We start from the raw sequence: 18,007 nt of genomic DNA, 5'->3' as shown, positions 1-18,007 counted from the left end.
GCTTATTTTGTTGCCTTTATGTTTGAATTAATAAGGGCACACTTTAATGCACTAATGGGGAAATGCATTAGCCGGCTTTGCAGACATAACTTTGAAAAATCTCCAGTTTCCCAAGGGTGAAATCAATTTGCCCCATAACGTGTTGTCTCACAGACACATCTGGAATCTTGGAGGAATAGCTCCCCTCTACAAGCTTCTGATTTGGGCCTCTGTATCTGAAAGAGCGGGAGCCTTTGCTAAGCCGAACAGACACATCAAGATCATCTTCTGGATTTTGCAACCTCTTAGCCAGCTACCATGGTTTTCTGTGCCTGGCCCATGCTATTTTTTTTTTCAGAGAGCAAAAATAATTCTCCCATGAAAAAGTAAAGGTTTATTTTGAATCCAATAATTCTTTTCTCCTTTTTGCTCTCTCTCTCTCTCTCTCTCCCTCTGCCTCTTTCTCCCTCTGGCTCCTTCCATCTCCCTATTTTTAACTCTTCATACTACTTCTGAGCCATGGAGAGTGGCAAAGAAGTGGAAGGTAGAGGAGAAAGAAGAGGAGGGAGAAAGGAAGGTATATCTTAATGGAGGGTAAGGGTGGTGGTCGAGGGGGGCTCTCCCAATTGCCGAGGCACCATGGATTACTGGGGTTCCAGGATAGAGGGAACACTGGTGAACGGAAGCACTGAAATGCAAGAGGGCAAAATGAGGTCACAAAGTGGGGGGGGGGGGTCCCTCTTGCTCAGAAGCCAGAGGGACTCCACCGGAGGATGGGATGCGAAGGCTATAGGACCAAAGGAAAAAAATCCACCCCGCAGCCACCAGGAAGAAGAGACAAAGAAGCCAGTTGCTGAGAGAGGGAGAAGGAGAGGAAGCCTAACCAAACGCTCGCATTTTGGTGCAGCGCGCTGCCAGCATAGCCGCGGCACCCGGACACGCGTGGAGGCGCTTGTCGCCGCTGCCACTGCGGTAGGACGACGAGCTCAGTGCCTACGGAGGAGCGGAGGAGCGCCAAATCCAATGATGCTAATTGCATTGCAGATTTCTAGCATCATTAGCAATTCTTAAAATCACATTTGCCCTGCTTAGGTTCTCTATTTCCAGGTTGGTATGCGGAGGGGGCAGGTCTCTGAAGGGGACCCGGGTTACAAAGAAATTCAATTGGACACGTTGGCTTCAGGTGTGCAGGTGGAGGCTGGCCAGTGGGGATTCACAGACCAGGAAAAATGCTTGTTTGTCTTATTTTAAATGCTGATTGCCGGGAGAATAAACAAAACCCGCAGCTAAATGGGCCTTAAAGGAACGCTGGGAATTTTGGAAAGAAAAAAAAGCCTTACCGAATAACGGTTGGAACTAGCCCTGTGGGTCCTATGGTGACAAGCACCATCCAAACACCCCGAGCGATGGAGTAACTTGCATTTGAAATAGTTGGTGCAGAAATAACCGCTTCTCCCGCTCTCCTTTTGTTTGTTTGTATTTTAAACAAATGAATAAAATCCAGATGAATTAGTGTTTTTGCTTTGTTTGTTTGTTTCCTTAAAGAGAACATATTTGCTCATTAGGAAAGCTCGACAGCCAGCTCCAGAAACAAAAGCCCCAAGTCCATGTGTCTTTTGGCAAAGGCACCTTCCCCCCACCTGCCCCGGCTCAAGCACCTTGACACTGTTGGGACAGGGAAGGAGCATCCCAAGAGGAGATCAGATCAGAGCTCAGAGCCTGCCTCTCCCAAAGAAGCTGGGCCCTGCCACGGGGGCAGGGCTCTGTACGGCTGGGGCTTTCGGTGTGGAGTCACTGAGAAGCCACCAACGCCACCCCCTCACAGGGTGGCCTCTAGTCTGAATCTAGCAACAGAAAGGGGGCCAGCTCCTGGGTATTTTTCCAACAATTTATACCATATAATTAAATTGCTAAGTATATATATATATATAACACATACACACACTTAGGAATATATATTACATATACAGCTCTATATATAAACACACACATAGAAAGTATGTATAGCTTTTAATTGGGCCGTCTTTTAAAAATAATTAAGCCAGTTTTAATGAAATACTGCTTAAGGCTGCTGGCAAGTGAAGGAGCCATCTTCTGCAGAGCATTAATAAACTGAATCATTCGTACTAAAGGATGGCCAGCTGTATCAGCCAATTCAGAGTGTTTACTAACGAACGAGCTCAGTTCTCCGCCATGGGCCCGGGACCACAGGGGCAGGGCACCGAGGCAGGGGCAGGAGTCTAGGCCTTTCCTGTTCACTGTCTCCAACAGTCCTTGGAGCTACAGGACACTCACGGTCCCGAACTGGAAGAAGGGGGTGCCTCCTTTGACACAGGGTCACAGCAGGAAGCCAAGTCCATTTGCTCTACCCATGGAAGGACAAGGAGGCCGACCACAGAGGCTGCTGGGACCTTCAGGGACCCCTGGAGCACTGTGGGCACAGTGGGCCAGGACTGGGAACGAGATAAATGGATGATCAGAAGTGTTCCAGTTTCAGGGGTGCCCGGTGGCTCGGACCCTTAAGTGTCTGCCTTCAGCTCAGGTCGTGATCCTGGGATCCTGGGATCCCCGGATCGAGCCCTGCATCGGGCTCCCTGCTCAGCAGGGAGTCTGCTTCTCCCTCTCCCTCTGCTCCTCCCCTCTACTCATGCATACTCTATTTCTCACTCTCTTTCTCTCTCAAATAATCTTAAAAAAAAAAAAAAAAGTGTCCCAGTTTCCTCATCGACGGAATGAAAGATATGTGCTTGTCAACCCCCTAATATCAATAAGATAAAAATATAGACAGCATTATTCAAATGTGAGATGTCGACAGCGTCAATATTTCAAACTCTTAAAATGAGGGTAGCACACACCTTAAACTAATACACTGTTGTATGTCAACTGTCTCTCAATAAAATTGGAAGAAAAAAGAGGGTAGTCATTCTTTAACAGCACACGATGATCTCTACATAACAAAACCAGGCATTTAGATAAGACTTTTCTTTATATTTTTGGTAGCAAGATGTATTTCGAGGCAATGGGATGTCTGGCTTGGTTTTTAGTTAAAGGGATGGTTTCCACAGTCTCCCAGGAAGAAATCTTTACAAACCGACTGACTTCCACCAAAACCAAAGACACAGACAGGCTGCCGTGCAGAGATCCATTGCACCCAGATGGTACAGCGATGTTTCTCGAAGGGAAGGGGCCTGTGTGAAGCCCCCTCCGGACAGGGGAGGAAGCCGAGGTGCCCCCATGTTCAGCCCCGGTGGCAGGGCTACATCATGAACCTCTCTCTTCGGGAGTCCCAGAGAAGACAGTAAGCCATTCACCCTCTCTTCCTTTCTACTGAGAAGACAGAGGACACTGTAGCCCATAAATGAAGAAAAACAGGGCCGCCTGGTGGCTCAGTTGGTCAAGCATCTACCTTGGCTCGGGTCATGACCTCAGGGTCCAGGGCCCTGCTTTGGGCTCCCAGCTCCGCAGGGAGAGAGCCTGCTGCTCTCCCTCCCTCTGCGCTCCCCCACCTGCCCCTGCCACTCGCTTGTGCTCTCTCTCTCTCTCTCTCTCTCTCAAATAAATAAAATAAAATTTAAAAATGAAGGAAAACACCAGCTTGGGATTAGGGAAAACACCTTTCTTTCTCTTAATCCCAAACACAGTGAGAAAAGCTGGCACTTTCTCCGGTCTGTGGGACCAGCCTGGTGGAAGGGGGGCGCGCGGCTTGGGCGGGAGCCCGCAAACAGCCGTCTGCACCTGCACCCCGAGCCTGTGTTACCTGCCGAGAGGGCACCGCAGAAGCCTAGGGTCCCTAATCTTCACCGCAACCCGTCGAGGTGGGTAGTAGTGTTCGCATCTTACCGAGCAGGGGACTGGGGCCCAGGAAGCGAAGCGACTTGCCCGCGCACCCAGAGTCAGAGCCGGACTCAGACAGCCCAGGCCTGCAGAGACGGCCCCTGGGTTCTCGTAGGGGCCCCGGGCCCCCGCCTTCTCCTTCCGCGGGCTCTCACCGCCCTGTCTGGGGCGTCCTCGTCCTCACAGCTCAGGCTAATGCGGCTGAAGCCTCCAGCACCTTCCCTGGCCTGCACCCCTAGGACATGAGGCTTCCTAGTCCAAAGAGGGCTTGGGGGGCAGCAAAGGCACTGCCTGTGCTCCCAAGGCACTTCCCCAGGCCTGGGGGCCGGGAAGGCGGATCCAGGCCTCAAGTGTGCCCACCGCGCAGGGGAAGGTCCGGGGCCAAGCTCCACTGCTGACTCTGCAGAATGGGGAGGCGGCTGCAGGGCGGGGGGGGGGGGGGGGGGGGGGGGGACCCCGGATCCGGCCTAAGCCAGCGCCCCAGGGCCAACACCAGCCAAGAGGCCTCGGAGAAAGGGGCTGGGCGCCCACTGGCGGAGCGAGGGGGACCACCCCGGGGGCGCCCAGAGAAGCCAGGTGTCCCGACGGGGCCAGGCAACCGGCCAGGTGTCCGCGGTGATGCCGACGGGAGGGAACAGCAACGGACTCTGGAGGAGGAAACCTTTGCTGCGGCTTGGGAGGCCGCGGGATCCGGGCTGGGGCGGCGCTCCCCGACCCGCCTCCAGGGGGCGCTCGCGCGCCGCGGGGCTGCACCTGCAGAGCGCGGGGCTGCACCTGCGCGGAGGGGGGACCTGCACCTGCACCTGCACCGCGGCCAGCGCTCGGGGCCGCCCCGAGGCGCCCACCCAGCAAGCAGAAGCGCATCACGTCTGCAGCCTTCCAAGGGAGGACCCGGGGGGGTACACTCGGCCCCCCACGCCCCTGGAAGGATGCGGCTCGAAGCACGTGAATCCTCACTGACACGGGGCGGGGCGGGGCGGGGGCGGCCACCGATGAGGCCCTAACACCTCGGTCCTCTGGGGTTTACAAGGCCGGGCCGGTGGACCCTAAAACCAAATGGGGTACGACTCCCTCGGCCGGCGGGACATCGCCAGGGCCTTCCCCGGAGAGAGGCCGTGCTTCCGCTGGGCCGCAGGGCGGCGAGCGGGGGAAGCTAAGGCGGCGTGGAAAGCCCCAGAACCCGGCTCGGCGGCCGGTCCTGCCGCCTGCGACCGCGCCTCGGGCCGCGAGGATGTGCCTGTGGCGCCACCTAGTGTCCGAGGCGCAGACAGCGCCCCGGCGGGAGCCCGGGGACCTCGCCCTGAACCCCGCGGACCGGTAAACACCCTCCTCCGGCCGCCCCCAGAGCCTCCCAGGCCCCGCTCCTGCTGCCACCAACCCTAAAGAGGAAATCTGCCAGAGTAAGTGGAATAAGTGACGCTCCCTTTCAATGAGACGTCCATGAGGTGATGTCTGGTTTCTCCTAAATACAATGGCAAGTCGATTATTAATTCATCCAGAAAAAATATAGATGCTGTCATCGTATAAACACGAGTCCCCAGCAGAACTGAGCCTCAGCCCATCTGGAGGAGCCTTCTGAGAGGCACTGCATTAGAATTCTGGGCGGGACAAAGAAGCCTTCCTTTTTATTTAGCGGCGAACTGCAGCCCTCCAGAGATCGCCCTGCCTGACGGAAAGAATAGAGACCTGGGAGCCAGGGTACTAGGGCTCCCGCGTTGGCTCTGCCTCCAATTACATGTGTGACCTTGACCAGGGGCAAACAGCCTTCACCTCTCACAACAATGCTGTGAGGTTCGGATTATTATTTCCACATGACAGAGGAGGAAAGAGGGGCTCGCGGAGGTTACCCAAGGTCAGACAGCTGGCCAGTGCCAAAGGCAAGCTTCAGACCCACGTCTGCTGAACTCTGAAGAGCACACTCCTCTCACAACCCGTCAGATGCCTCCGTGCCCTGGCCTGGCCTCCTCACCTACAGTCTGGAGGGGCTGAGCCAAGTCATCACTCGGGCCCTTCCAGGTGCAGCAAACTCCCATCTGAGGTCGCTCCGGTCCCTGAAAACCCCCTTCTAGTGCTCACAAACCCCACAGGGATAACAAAAGGACCTTTAAAAAGGATTTATCCACCTACAAGGACCATGGGGTTTCATTTTCAGCTGTGGGCAAGAAGACGCCAAAACAGGCGTGCTAGAGCATCAAGCCTCCTTTAGAAACTAGGGCCGGGCCGTGGGAACGAGGAGACTCTCCACACAGGGCATTGAATGACAACTTAGGGATCCAGGGCAGAAACCAGAGCTGCAGGGCGCTGCTTATCTCTTGAGCCACCGGCCTCCCAGGGGATAATTGCCTTCTGATAATTGTTTGGACTTGATAAATACAAGAAATCAGGCAGCCAGCAGTTTATCTGGCTACCAGTTCAGATCTGGACAGAACTAGATTAAGGAGTCAGGCACATTTGCAATAACCTCAAAGATAAACCCCTCGTATCTGAAGCAGTTTATCTCCTCCTCGAGGGTCATGTTGCCCAGTAACTGCCACCTCCAAAAGAAGGAAGAGAGAGATGCGCCAGAGGGCTCCAGAGCAGCCTGGAGCCCTGTCTCCCTGCTAATCCTTACAGGTCGCCAGCCTGAGAGCAGAGGCGGTGGCACTCTGCCTTGTCTGGAAAGCCCGGGGAAGTAGGTTGTCAAAGTGGGAACTAGGCAATTAGGCCCCAAAGCCAAGGTCACCTGACCCCAAAGTCAATGGTTTTCTCATGGCTATTCCTCTATCGCAGAGGGACAAGCTAAAGGAGCCCCAACTGTCACCAGCAGAGATAAGACCAGGAACTACACGCTCAGATCTGGGACCCTGCTGAGCCACACACCACCTTGTGACCAGAGGCCAGTTAAAGCTCCTCTGGACCTCAGTTTCCTCATAAGACCAGGAACTACACGCTCAGATCTGGGACCCTGCTGAGCCACACACCACCTTGTGACCAGAGGCCAGTTAAAGCTCCTCTGGACCTCAGTTTCCTCAACTCTAAACGCAGGGCTTGGTGCTAAGTAATCTCAGAGACCCCACTGAACCACTATGTGGACCTGAATCCAATCAGCAGGTACCCTTCGGGGTTTCACTGAAGTACCATCTCCCTCACTTGCTTTCGTCCTCCATCCCCTTCCCAACCTAAACTCCTCTCATTCCCGGGGGGGGGGGGGGGTGGCATATTTCTCTCATTGCGTGGTCACTTCTCTCCATCCTCGAGCTCCTTCCATCAGTTAGCAGCTGGCTTAGCAGGTGGCCGAGCAGCGCTGTAAGAGCGGCCCTCCTGGAAGGCCCCCGAGCGCTTGGCCTTCGGTGCAGACGCGGATTTCATTTTCCATTCTTTACAAAGAAGTGAGGCCACCTATTGTCCACTCCCTGTTCCCACTCTTCGACCTTCCAATGGGCAGACTCCTCGCCTTCCAGAATATCCTGCTGAAGGACAACAGGACATCTTCTTCGAGCAAGATCACTTGGGGTCAGAAACTGAGCCAGTCTCTCCTGAGCCCCACTCCTCCTCCACACTCCAGTCCTGGAGAAGGGGCTCCACGAGGAAAGCAGTGGGCTCAGCAGGGCAGCGACCAAGAGTCTCCGTCAACTGCCCCAAAGCCCTGGCCTGACACCATCTCCTTTAAAAAAAAAAAACAGTTCAGGGGCCTTTGGGGGGCTCATAATTGAGTCATATCCTAGGAAAGAATTTTTTTTTTTAAGATTTTATGCATTCATTAGAGAGAGAAGGAGAGGGCGAGTCGGGGGAAGGACAGAGGGAGAGGGAGAAGCAGGCTCCCCGCTGAGTGTAGAGCCAACGCGGGGCTCGATCCCAGGACCCTGAGATCATGACCTGAGCCGAAGGCAGTTGTGTAACCAACTGAGCCACCCAGGCACCCCGGGAAAGAATTCTTTAAAGAAAGGAATAGAGGACTGTCTTTCCAAGAACAATTTCGCCCTCAAGAAACTCAAAATTAACTAAGATTCTTGTACCTCGTTTTCCCTTTGCTGGTAGAAGAGGACAGGGAAGGAGTAACGCCTTTTACTGGAGAGAGAAGGCCCAGAGGGTAGAGGTAAATCCTTTGTGAAGACAGACTGGTCTCCCTCTCTGAGCGGCCCCCACTCTGCCGGCCCCACCGGAAGCCTTTACGAGGTGCTGGCCCCTTGAGCGGACACCATGTGCTGATGGATTTATCCAGTAGAGGAGATTACAGAACTAGGTGCCAGCAAAGGCTAGCCATCCCAGCCCACTCATCAGACGGCCCCCCGGCCACCTCCCCCCCGCCAGCCTCAGACCTAAGCAAGGGGAGGGACGTAAGATGGGCCCTGCACGGAAGGCCCTCTCTGGCCGCCAGGCCAGAGTGCCGTCCCTGGGTGCCTCTGTCGTCTGTCTTCCCTCTGAGCCATGATTCATGGCAGGTATTAGGGAGGAAACAGCGTCCTTCAGTTCTTCCTACCATCTCTCTTATCTTTACAGAGTTCTTATTAAGCGGTATCTTTAAACTTATTTATGTGATGTCCTGCTAGGGAGCAGTGTTGTCAACATGCCACTTTCCATGAGCACTGTATTCAATATAAATAAGAGCCAAATAAATGCCACACTGTCTCCATGCAGAATCTTCTCTGAGCAGGACTGGGAGCCTGGCTATCCACAGAGAGAGCTGATGAGCCCCTAAAGATAATCAGGTCATGGAAGCTGGGCATCTACTGGGCAGATGAGAGCTCGCCTTTCCTCTTCTCGAGCGGTTGTTCCAGGGAAGCCAGCTCCCTGCTGGAGAACCAGCTCCGGAAGTGGGGATGCAAAATCCCAGGCGCTGCCCATTGCCAAAGGGCCAAGCCATTACCCTTCACTTCCTATTTTTGTTAGTTCTTTTTTTGGATGTTGCAAAAGATGCACAGATATAGGTCTTTTACCCTTGTTTTCATACTGAAAATAAATGGGCAGGAGAAGAGGGGAAGGAGAAGAAACTAGCCTTGGAGCACATCAAGGGCCAAGCACTGTGTTGGGAGGTTGGTGAGGGGTCAAGCCCTCCGATCTTGGCCACGTGGGGACAGGGAATGGTCATCATCTTTTCTTTTATGTTTAAATAAATGCACATATTTGGCGATGGCTTGAACCACAACTAGACATGATGGGGAGCTCCCCTCCCAGGGTCTCCGTGTCTTCTCTAAGAACCCCTCTTTCATCTAGTCATGTAGACCATCTTCCCTCCTCCGTTAGTTGATCACGCAGTTCCCTTGGCCGGCAGAACCTTCCCACTCTCCACACCCTCATCTGCAGCCCCTTTCCACTGCTCATGACTCATTTAGACATCATCCTCAAGAAAGCTTCCCTGCTTCTCTCCTGTCCAATTCCATCTGGGTGGGCACCCAGATGCACAGACAGCTTGTATCTCATTTGTCACCACCGTGATGTAATTCTCTGCTTATTTGTCTGCTTCCCCAAGGTACTGCGAGCTCTGTGAAGACAGGGTCTTTTTCATATTTGCATATGAAATGGAGTTCTAGGCTACCGCTTGCCCAAACAACCCCTCTGTATTCTAGGAGAAAGATGCTGCTTTTGGAAGAATGCAGGCCCATTCCTCCTGCCCGCCCCGTACATACGCGATCGGCCTCCAAGCAAGACTTGACCAGGACATGACTGCCTTGTTCAAGTCAGGATGAGACGCTCTTTCCTCCCAGTGGACACAGCCCTACAGAAGCAGCAAGGCTTAGCCAGGGGTACATGAGCTGGATCTCTGCACTCACTTGCCCCCGCCTCCAGGCAACCGGTGCCACTGTGCTGGGTGGCCCACTTCTCCTGACCTCTGGTTCAGCTCCCGAGATATCAGGCTGCTTTTCTACCCTGCTTCCTACCACCCCCACCACCTAACCACAGCTGCTTGTGAAGTAAATAGCTGATGTGTCTCCAAAGTCACAATGCCCCATGGAGCCCAATCACAGGAGCCAGGAGAGGGAGGCTGAAGTGGTCCCATTTCTTGCAAGTTCATTGCCGGCCTCCATCCCGGCCTGGACACCGGGGCTCATTTGCATGGCTGGTTAGGAACCTTTGACAGATGAAAGTGTGCAGATAGTTTTATATGTGTTGCTCATCATTAAACCTCCCCTTCAAGGGTTTCTTGTCGCCTTTGGTTTGTGTCTCAATCTGGAGCAAATTTAAGCAAAGGTTTAGGCCTCTGTGTTTTCTTGGTTTAATTAATAATTCATAATAAAATTTAATCAAGGCGTAAGCTTTTGTGGAAGGTTATAAAACACTTTTATTTGCCCTGGAGATCAGAATGACCACTTTCTAAATCTGTGAAATGATTTCTTTTTTTCCCAAATGAGGAAATTTTACTCTCAACTGTAAATTTCAGCTGTTTGCCATATGTAACCACAGAGAATCTGTTTATTGACTTAGTATATTAGAAGTAGTTAGGCAGGAAGAAAAATAAACCCAAACTCCAGACGGGAGAGGGTACGGGGAAGGAATGAAGAGCTGGAGCTAAGGGTCTCGCAAAACTCTAGCCTCGGAAAATAACAAGGAGAGATGAATGTCTGAACCTACCTCCCAAAGGAGAGGACAGACAGAGCAACCAGATTGGGAGACAAAGACAATGGCTGCATGGTAACCACAAGCTATTCAAGATCTCCAGAGAAATAAGCAGCAAATGCAACAGGAAAAATGGCACCATGAAAGGATCTCAGACCCTGGAAGGGCTCCCCGGGGTGAGGGTCGGGGTGGGTGGGTGGGGAGCATGGAGCCCTGCTTGTTCCAGTCCAGCGCGGGGTAGGTTTCCACCTGCCTGGAATAGCAGAAAGGAATTCTTGCCTAGTGGCAGAGAAAGGATCTAGGCAAGGGGTAACTCAACCCCCATCTGTGGACCAAGCCAAACCACCAGGAAAGCAACTTAGAAATACAGATTCTTGAACATCCACTTTAAATGCCTTACAATGCTCTGCAGGTGACTCCGGTGCGACCAGATTTGAGAACCGGTGATCCAGATGACCTTTCAGGGATCAGCACTAACTGTCTGAGATTTAACAAATTAGGGCCAGAGAGGAAGTTGGTGCAGAACTGGGCACCAGCCGTGCATTTAGGGGGTAGTGTATAATCATGAGTTGCTCTCCATGAGAGTTGCTGTAATAACAACACGCTAGTAAGTGCATGTTACCCCCTTGAGCTGAAAACGGTCCAGAAAGAAGAGGATCATCATCCCCAGTTTTACAAAGGAGAAGATGGCATCTCAGAGAAGTGAAGTGACTGGCCCCAAGCCACACGGCCAGTGAGCAGCAGGGATGGGTCTCTCCTTAGAGCACCCCCAGGAGAGTTGCCAAGTTGTAAATTATGGCCTCACAACATGCTCGTGGCACATGCATCTCTCAGCCCTCAATGTAGCTTGATGACTTGACACTAAAACGCAGTTCAGTGAAACTAAGTTGGGGCAAGGGGTGGGGGGTACCCTGCAGTCCAGATGAGCACACTGATAGCCCAGGGAGGCAAGTGAAATGTCTGCTCATGTGGCCGTGGAACAGCAACCTGTGCAGGCCTGGGTGTGGGGGACCTTGTGACAGCACCGCTGATTCCCAGCACGGACTTGGCGAATATTGCCACTTGACCGCCCACCAGAGTCAACACTGGTATGAGGCTGACGTCCCTAAGAGCTCCAACCTTCGAGGCTAAAAACTCTTCCCTAACTCATCTCTCATGCCAGGAGGCTTCAGGAAAGCCAGGCTTCCGTGTGTCCATCTCAGCCCAGGTATTTTTGAGAATCCTCGAGGAATGGGTCCATGTCCCAGAGGTCAGGCCTGTTAGTCACTTGTCACATTGCTCCCCTTTCTCTGTATCCTCCGTCTCCCCCATCACTCCTACTCCCCCAGAACACAATCAAGGCCAACCTATAATATCAAGATGTTTTGAAAGCTTAGAGATAGCAGAAACATAGAAATAAAAAGCTTAAACCCCGGAGGTAGGGAGTCCAAGCCACCTTTGTTGTTAGCTTCTAACCTGCCCCACATGTCACATTTCAGGGGCCAGCCTACTTTCCCTCAATTAAATGCTTTGACTATGTCCCTTTTCTAGAACCTAGGTTGTCCGTTCCTTGCAGGGTTCAACGAGAGACAGAAACATCTCAGGCTGGTCTCCCAGTCAACACAACTCTGCATACCGAGAAGACAACCCACCACCTTATTTCGCAAGTCATCTCGTTCCTCTTTGTCTCAAGTATCTCCATTCCAAGTAGACTTTACTTGAACATGACCGAGTGCCCATTACAGTGGTTCCTCCAAAATAAAGCACCATCTCCCTCAAGGATGAATCATAAAGTTGCAGTGAGTACATCTCCGTTTCTAGTTATCATGTTTCCAAAATTGCGGGGCACCATCTAAGTTCCAACGACACCCTTATCCCACTTCCACTGAGCAGAGCAGAAGGGGGCCGGGCTCATTCCTTCTGCCCGGCATACTCCTTCTGGCAGTGGGTAGGATTGCTTTAAATGCTTGTGGGTTGGTAATTTTTGGACTCATTTGCAAGGCAAATGCAGACTATCTAAAATTAAGGTTCAGTGATGTGGGGCCCTAGCTGAGGATTTCTTTTGTTTGTTTTGTTCTAAAACCACAGTCTTGCTCTACAAGATCATTATCACAGACCCAGCAAGAGGGCTGATTGCTTTTTTTCAGAGTCCACGCTATCCCTCCTCATAAAGCTTGGATGAACACGTCCTAATAGAAGGGACCGTCGAGGTAGGGTTGTTGGCTGGTTGCAGCTGAGTGCCTGCACCATTAGGGACAAGTCCAGGCTGGAAACTTGGCCCGGCCTGGGGGCCGGTCTCTTCGCCAGCGTCATTGGTCACAGTCCCCAGTGGGGAGGCTTTGGGCTGAGTCCTGTTGGAAAAGTGTGGCGGTCTAGAGTGTTCGGTCAACGTTAAAGCCCAGTGCCACTTCCTTGGCGGCTCCTTAGTTCCGATTCAACCCAAGTCTGATCCAAACGTGGGAAGTGGGGGCCGGGAGGGGCAGCGCAGCGTTTAACTTCGTCTGCCCTTGGCCCACCAGATCTTCCCGAGTCTCAGCGGGGGGGAAGAGCAGCTTAGACAGACGTAAACAGGCTCTGCGGCCCTCTGGACATCAAATAACACTAGCAAAACAACGTTTAGATGAGTTAAGTGTAAATCAATCAGAAACATATGGACCACATTTCCCTGAAAATACACAGGGGTTTACAAATTACAGGCACAGGGGTTTGGCAAAATGCAGTTCAGGTTTTTGCCAAACCTAAAATGTTTGGAGAAGATTTAAAGAAAATAGAGTGACCCAAAATGCCTTCAACTTTGCCCATCCCTGACACTGATAATATCCCACACAACCGCAAGCGTTTAAGTGCATGGGTTTTAAGAGCTTTATGTGTTGAATAAACTTAACTACTCACAACAAGCTGAGATTCTTTTCCAGACGAACGTTCAGAGAAAGCTGAACCCGCCAGATGTGTGCCCTTACGGAAGGGAGAAAGCCTCCGCCTTCTGAGGTGGGCCAAGGAGATAGACCTACATGTTTAAACTTGCAGCAACAACAACAAAATAAATAAATAAATAATAAATAAATAAATAAATAAATAAACAAACAAACAAACTTGCAACAAAATTAAGTATTCTGAGCTTTGGAGCCTGTAACTGCATGTGCTCGGAGCCCAGGCTCGGCTTTCCCCGGCCCGCGCTGTCTTTGCTCCCCCGGTGGTGTGGGTCCCCGTGTGGGGACGGGGTGTGGCCTCAGGCCCGGGAATCGCTGTGCCCGTGACCCTCCCACAGGTGGCCGCGGGCCGTGACCGGTTCTATCTCCGGGGAAGGCTGCCCCCGTGGAAGTAGGGCCCCGACCCCCCAGGGTTTATGTGTTGAGACTCAACAGTGAAGACAAAAGGCACAGCAGGCCTCACCCTGCGGGCAGGTCAAGGTCCCACAGGGACTTGGAGACAGAGAAGACTCTGGGGGCCCCCCAGCCCTGCTCGGCACTGCCCCTCCAGGTTTTTTTTTTTTTTTTTTTTAGTGAGACAATCTTTATTGTCAGGTGTTAAGAGTGCAAAGTGGTGACAAATCCAGAGGATGGGAAAGAATGTGGGGCATGGTTCCCTTCCTCCAGGTGAAGGCCCTGTCACCAGGCCAGTGGGGTGGGAGCACTTGCCGGTGGCTTGTTTGCTTGAAGAACAAGCTTCTAGGCAGAGGGATCCTCACAGCACAGAGGAGGAGAGGGTGGGTGGGGGAGGCCGGAGCCACCAAGACGCAGAAGTGGAGAGGAGAGGTCACCTCTGCCCTTCTGGGTGCCCAGAGCCAGCGGGCAGGAGGCAGAGCCAAGAGTCCCCGCGTGCGGCCCAGGGCCTCCTCGGTCCCAGCCGGGCAGACCCTCTCCCAGGGGCCGTGGCGGGGGGCGGGGTGGGGGGACAGGGACACGAGGGGGCCCCGGGCAGGCCCGCCTCTCTCCACCCCTGCCTCTCCGCTCTCTAGCTGCAGCCACAGCCACGGGCCCTGCGGAAAGGGGACACAGCCCCGCCGACAGGGCCATGGGCGGCAGCTGGAGTTGCCAGTCACCACGCAGAAGGGGGACTTGCAAGGGAAATGACCTGAATGGCCTTTCTGGGCCCCCTGCACTGTGCTTGGAGACCCTGCCTCCCCCTCCTGCCGTGGATGGGGTCGCAAGTCGGTCAGAGGCCGTGCGCCCCCTTGAATCCGACCCTCCAGGAGCCCTCAAGCCTCCGTGCGTCCCACTCCAGCCCGGGAAGACAGGAGGTTGGCCTGGGTCCCAAGGGGAAGGGCCGAGGTGGCAGGGGGCTGGGGGGGTGTCGGATGGGGACAGATGGCAGTGGGAGGAACAAAAGGACCGTGAAGGGACCTGGAGCACATGGCCAACCCCTTTTCATGGCTTCCTCATGGAATCCCAAACTTCTGAGGGACCTTCTCAGGGAGGTGGGGCCCACGGAGGACCTCTTCCCACCCTCCAGCACCCACAGAAGGCCCCGAAGATCCCAGAGAGCTCCCCGAGTGGTAAAGCAGGCCTCACTGAGAAGCGGAGCCTCTCTGGTACCATCACTTCACTGGGCTGGAATCTTCTCCGGCCTTCTGAGGCCCTAGGCTGAGACGAGGCTGGGGCGCGGAGCCAGGGAGGCAGGGAGGCCGGGGAGTCGCCTCCAGGAGGGAAGGCGGTGCCTGGTGTTTCACCGGACTGGACAGAGTCTGGTTTCCACACAGAGAAAGCCCAAATAATAGCAATAAAAATTACAAAGGATGGAAAAAAAGGTTTTTTCCCTCACTTAGAAAAAACTCCCTGCTCCTATAGTGGGAACCTCTGAGGTGGGGTTCTGATAATTCTTCGTGTCGGTGGTTGACAAGAGGGACAAACTGGCCACTGACAAGAATAATGACTTCCTCTGTCTCTAAGGTTCGTAGCTGGAATTTGTCCTTGGGGCAGAGGCTTTCTTCCTTCTGGGGGTTCCCTTGGTGACTCGTGCAGGAGTCCATCAAGTGCCTTCTCTCGTCCTGACCTTGGTGAAGCTCTCCGTATGCAAATAATGCAGTCCATACCAGGGCCTTAGGAGCAGAAAGTCCTCGTTATTTGGAGACAGCCACCCAATAGGAAACTACTTGGAGAGCCAGTCTGAGAGTAAAGAGGAGGGGAAGGAAAGGTTTGCTTGGAGCTGGCACTTGAAAACTAAAGCACAAGGTTATTAAATTAAGCTTTTCAAAACCTTATATCACAAATGAAGTTATAAGTATGCATTAATTCTTAACGAACAACAAAAAGGAATTATTTATTTAAAAAAACACTTTCAAAATATTTTTACAGCAGCACTAAAACCATGGCCTCGTGTTTCACTTTTACAGCCAATCCCAGGAAGAGACATTTTAACAAAAGTATGCAAGAGCTCTGCGAATTTCCCCCAAGGCCGCTCATGAGTGTTTAACACGTGCACTTCTCTCTTTGAAGTGCCTCTGGCGTCCCCTTCTCCCCGAGTTTTGTTCTCGAAGGAAGGCCACCTGGGCGCCGCCGCCCGGACCCCAGTTCTGACGGTTCCCGTGATGTGAGCAATTCTCCAACTTCATCTCCTTACCACCACGACAATCTCCCATCTCTTACAAGGTTTGAAAACTTGACTTTGCAATGGATTTGCACGGCTGACCCTGTCCTACCCGCTGTCCGTGACATGCCACCCGCATCCGGAGTCTGATCCAGAAGGGGGCTTCATCGGCAGCTGGGTGGGGGTAGGGAGACGGCGCGCGTTCCCGGCAAGCCTTTCTGTGTTGTCACCTCCTCTCCCTCTGCAACCCTGGGGCCACGGGGACTCCAGTGATGAACCCTTGAGTCGCCTCTATAATCCGGTTTATGAAAATAGGGGGAGCACATGGTACATCGCTACAGAAATGGCTGTTGTTTTCTGGGTCGGTTTGTTATGAACTCTTGCTTTTTCTGGCACCTTCCCCCTTGGCCCTCTTGAGAAGGGCATCCAGCAACCCCAGCCTGTGCTAGGCTTTAACGTGACGGTTCAGAACAATTCCTGGGGCCCAGGCCCATCAGCGATGGGAGGCCCGAGCTTGTGGGCCAGAGGGCTCTCTGCTCTAGGCCCAGGCTCATTGGTGATAGGAGGCCCAAGCCCGGGTGCCCAGAGGGCTCTCTGCTCTAGGCCAAGGCCCCTCGGGCACCCAGAGGGCTCTCTGCTCTAGGCCCAGGCCCATTGGTGATGGGAGGCCCAAGCTTGTATGCCCAGAGGGCTCTCTGCTCTAGGCCCAGGCCCAGCAGCGATGGGAGGCCCGAGCTCGTGTGCCCAGAGGGCTCTCTGCTCTAACACGTGCTCTTGCCTGAGCAACACGTCCTTACTGCCCCTGGCGTGGCCAGGGAAGAGCCCAGCTCCACACTTGGGTCTCTCTCACTGCAGAGGACTTGGGAGCTCAGAACTTTGACTTTATTGGGACACTCCACTTGTGATAACTGTCAGGGTGAACCAATGGCACCCCCCTCTAATGTGGGGTTCGAGACAGTTGAGGGACTCGAAACATGAGCCCTGCTGCTGGGGAAGCAGAGTCGGAGATGCCGCCAAACTTCCAACCAGACGGGCCTTCCCGCTCTTTCTCCTCCGAGTTGACCTTCCCCCTCCCCCCAGCCCCCCCATCTGGGGGCAGGCCAGGCGCCCTTGCCGTGGGGGGCATGCACAGAGGGGAGAAGAGGACACAGGGTCCCCGGGGCTCATGCAGGGCACGTCTCAGAGGCAGAGCGGCCCTGAAAAGGAAATCGCGGTGGGCGTCGGGGCCACCCCAGCCCCCTGCTGCGGAGACGGAGGGAGATGTAGGAGCATGGGGAGCAACGGGGCTCGGACCGGAGCAGGGCACCCAGGGCAGCGGGGCCTGGACACACAGGAACCAGGCGGAGGCGGCGGTCCAGGCGGTCCAGGGGCCGGGCCTCGGGCTGCGAGGGGCCGGCCTCCGGGGGGCAGCTAGCCGCAAGAGAGGCCTCGCTGTCCTGGACGAGGTGCCAGGCCTTCCCCTGGCCTAGGTGGCACGGGGATGGTCCCTCTTGCCCCCCGCCTGTGGCCTCCTGCTGGCCATGGGGCAGCGGGGCGTATGGGGCTGGAAGCAGTTGGCTGTGAGGCCGCATCTGCAGTCGGGAAAGCACCAGAGACCTCAGCCGGGCCTCAGCAGCAGGCGACCAGTGGCGCAGCCAGGGCCACCCCGATGCCCCTGGTGCTGGCTGGGGGTGCACCGCTGCCGACTCCCTGATGCAGATGTGGGATCTTACACTTCTTGATGTCAGAAGTCCAGAACGGGTCTCACGAGGCTAAAATTGAGGTGTTGTTAGAGCTGGGTTCCTTTTTGGAAGCTGCGTTCTCGCCTTGTTGATCTTCTAGAGGCTGCTCACATTCCTTGGCTCTCAGCCTCCTCCCATCTTTGAGTTGAGTCTTTTCATTTCGCATCCCCATCACCGATTTTTTCCCCATCTTCCAACTTCTAAGGGCCCGTGAGATGACACGGTGTCCACCTGGATAATCCAGGATGCTGTCCCGATTATTGGCAGGTCAGCTGACTGGCAAACTGGATTCCATCTGCCTCCTTAATTCTCCCTTGCACACACACACACACCTCTAAATACTCCCAAAGAGAAAAATCTGACCAAGAAACTCATATCTCATGGCTTCTGCATGTGTTATATATGGTCCCTCTTCTAAATGAGGCTGTTTTTTA

General features: G+C 53.9%; 1 long non-coding RNA gene across 1 annotated transcript; it reads right to left on the bottom strand.

Moving 5' to 3' along the window:
• Positions 1–2,958: 2,958 nt before the first annotated feature.
• On the bottom strand, positions 2,959–9,675 carry LOC140637887 (uncharacterized). Its single transcript, XR_012034964.1, has 2 exons — positions 9,564–9,675; positions 2,959–3,303 (listed from the first exon to the last, which is right to left on the bottom strand). It is a non-coding gene; the product is annotated as an uncharacterized lncRNA (long non-coding RNA).
• Positions 9,676–18,007: the final 8,332 nt, after the last annotated feature.

The sequence above is a fragment of the Canis lupus genome, chromosome 8 (assembly GCF_048164855.1).
Source record: "Canis lupus baileyi chromosome 8, mCanLup2.hap1, whole genome shotgun sequence".
NCBI lineage: Eukaryota > Metazoa > Chordata > Mammalia > Carnivora > Canidae > Canis > Canis lupus.
The sequence above is the reverse complement of the archived record's forward strand: the minus strand, read 5'-3'. Positions and strand labels throughout refer to the sequence as shown.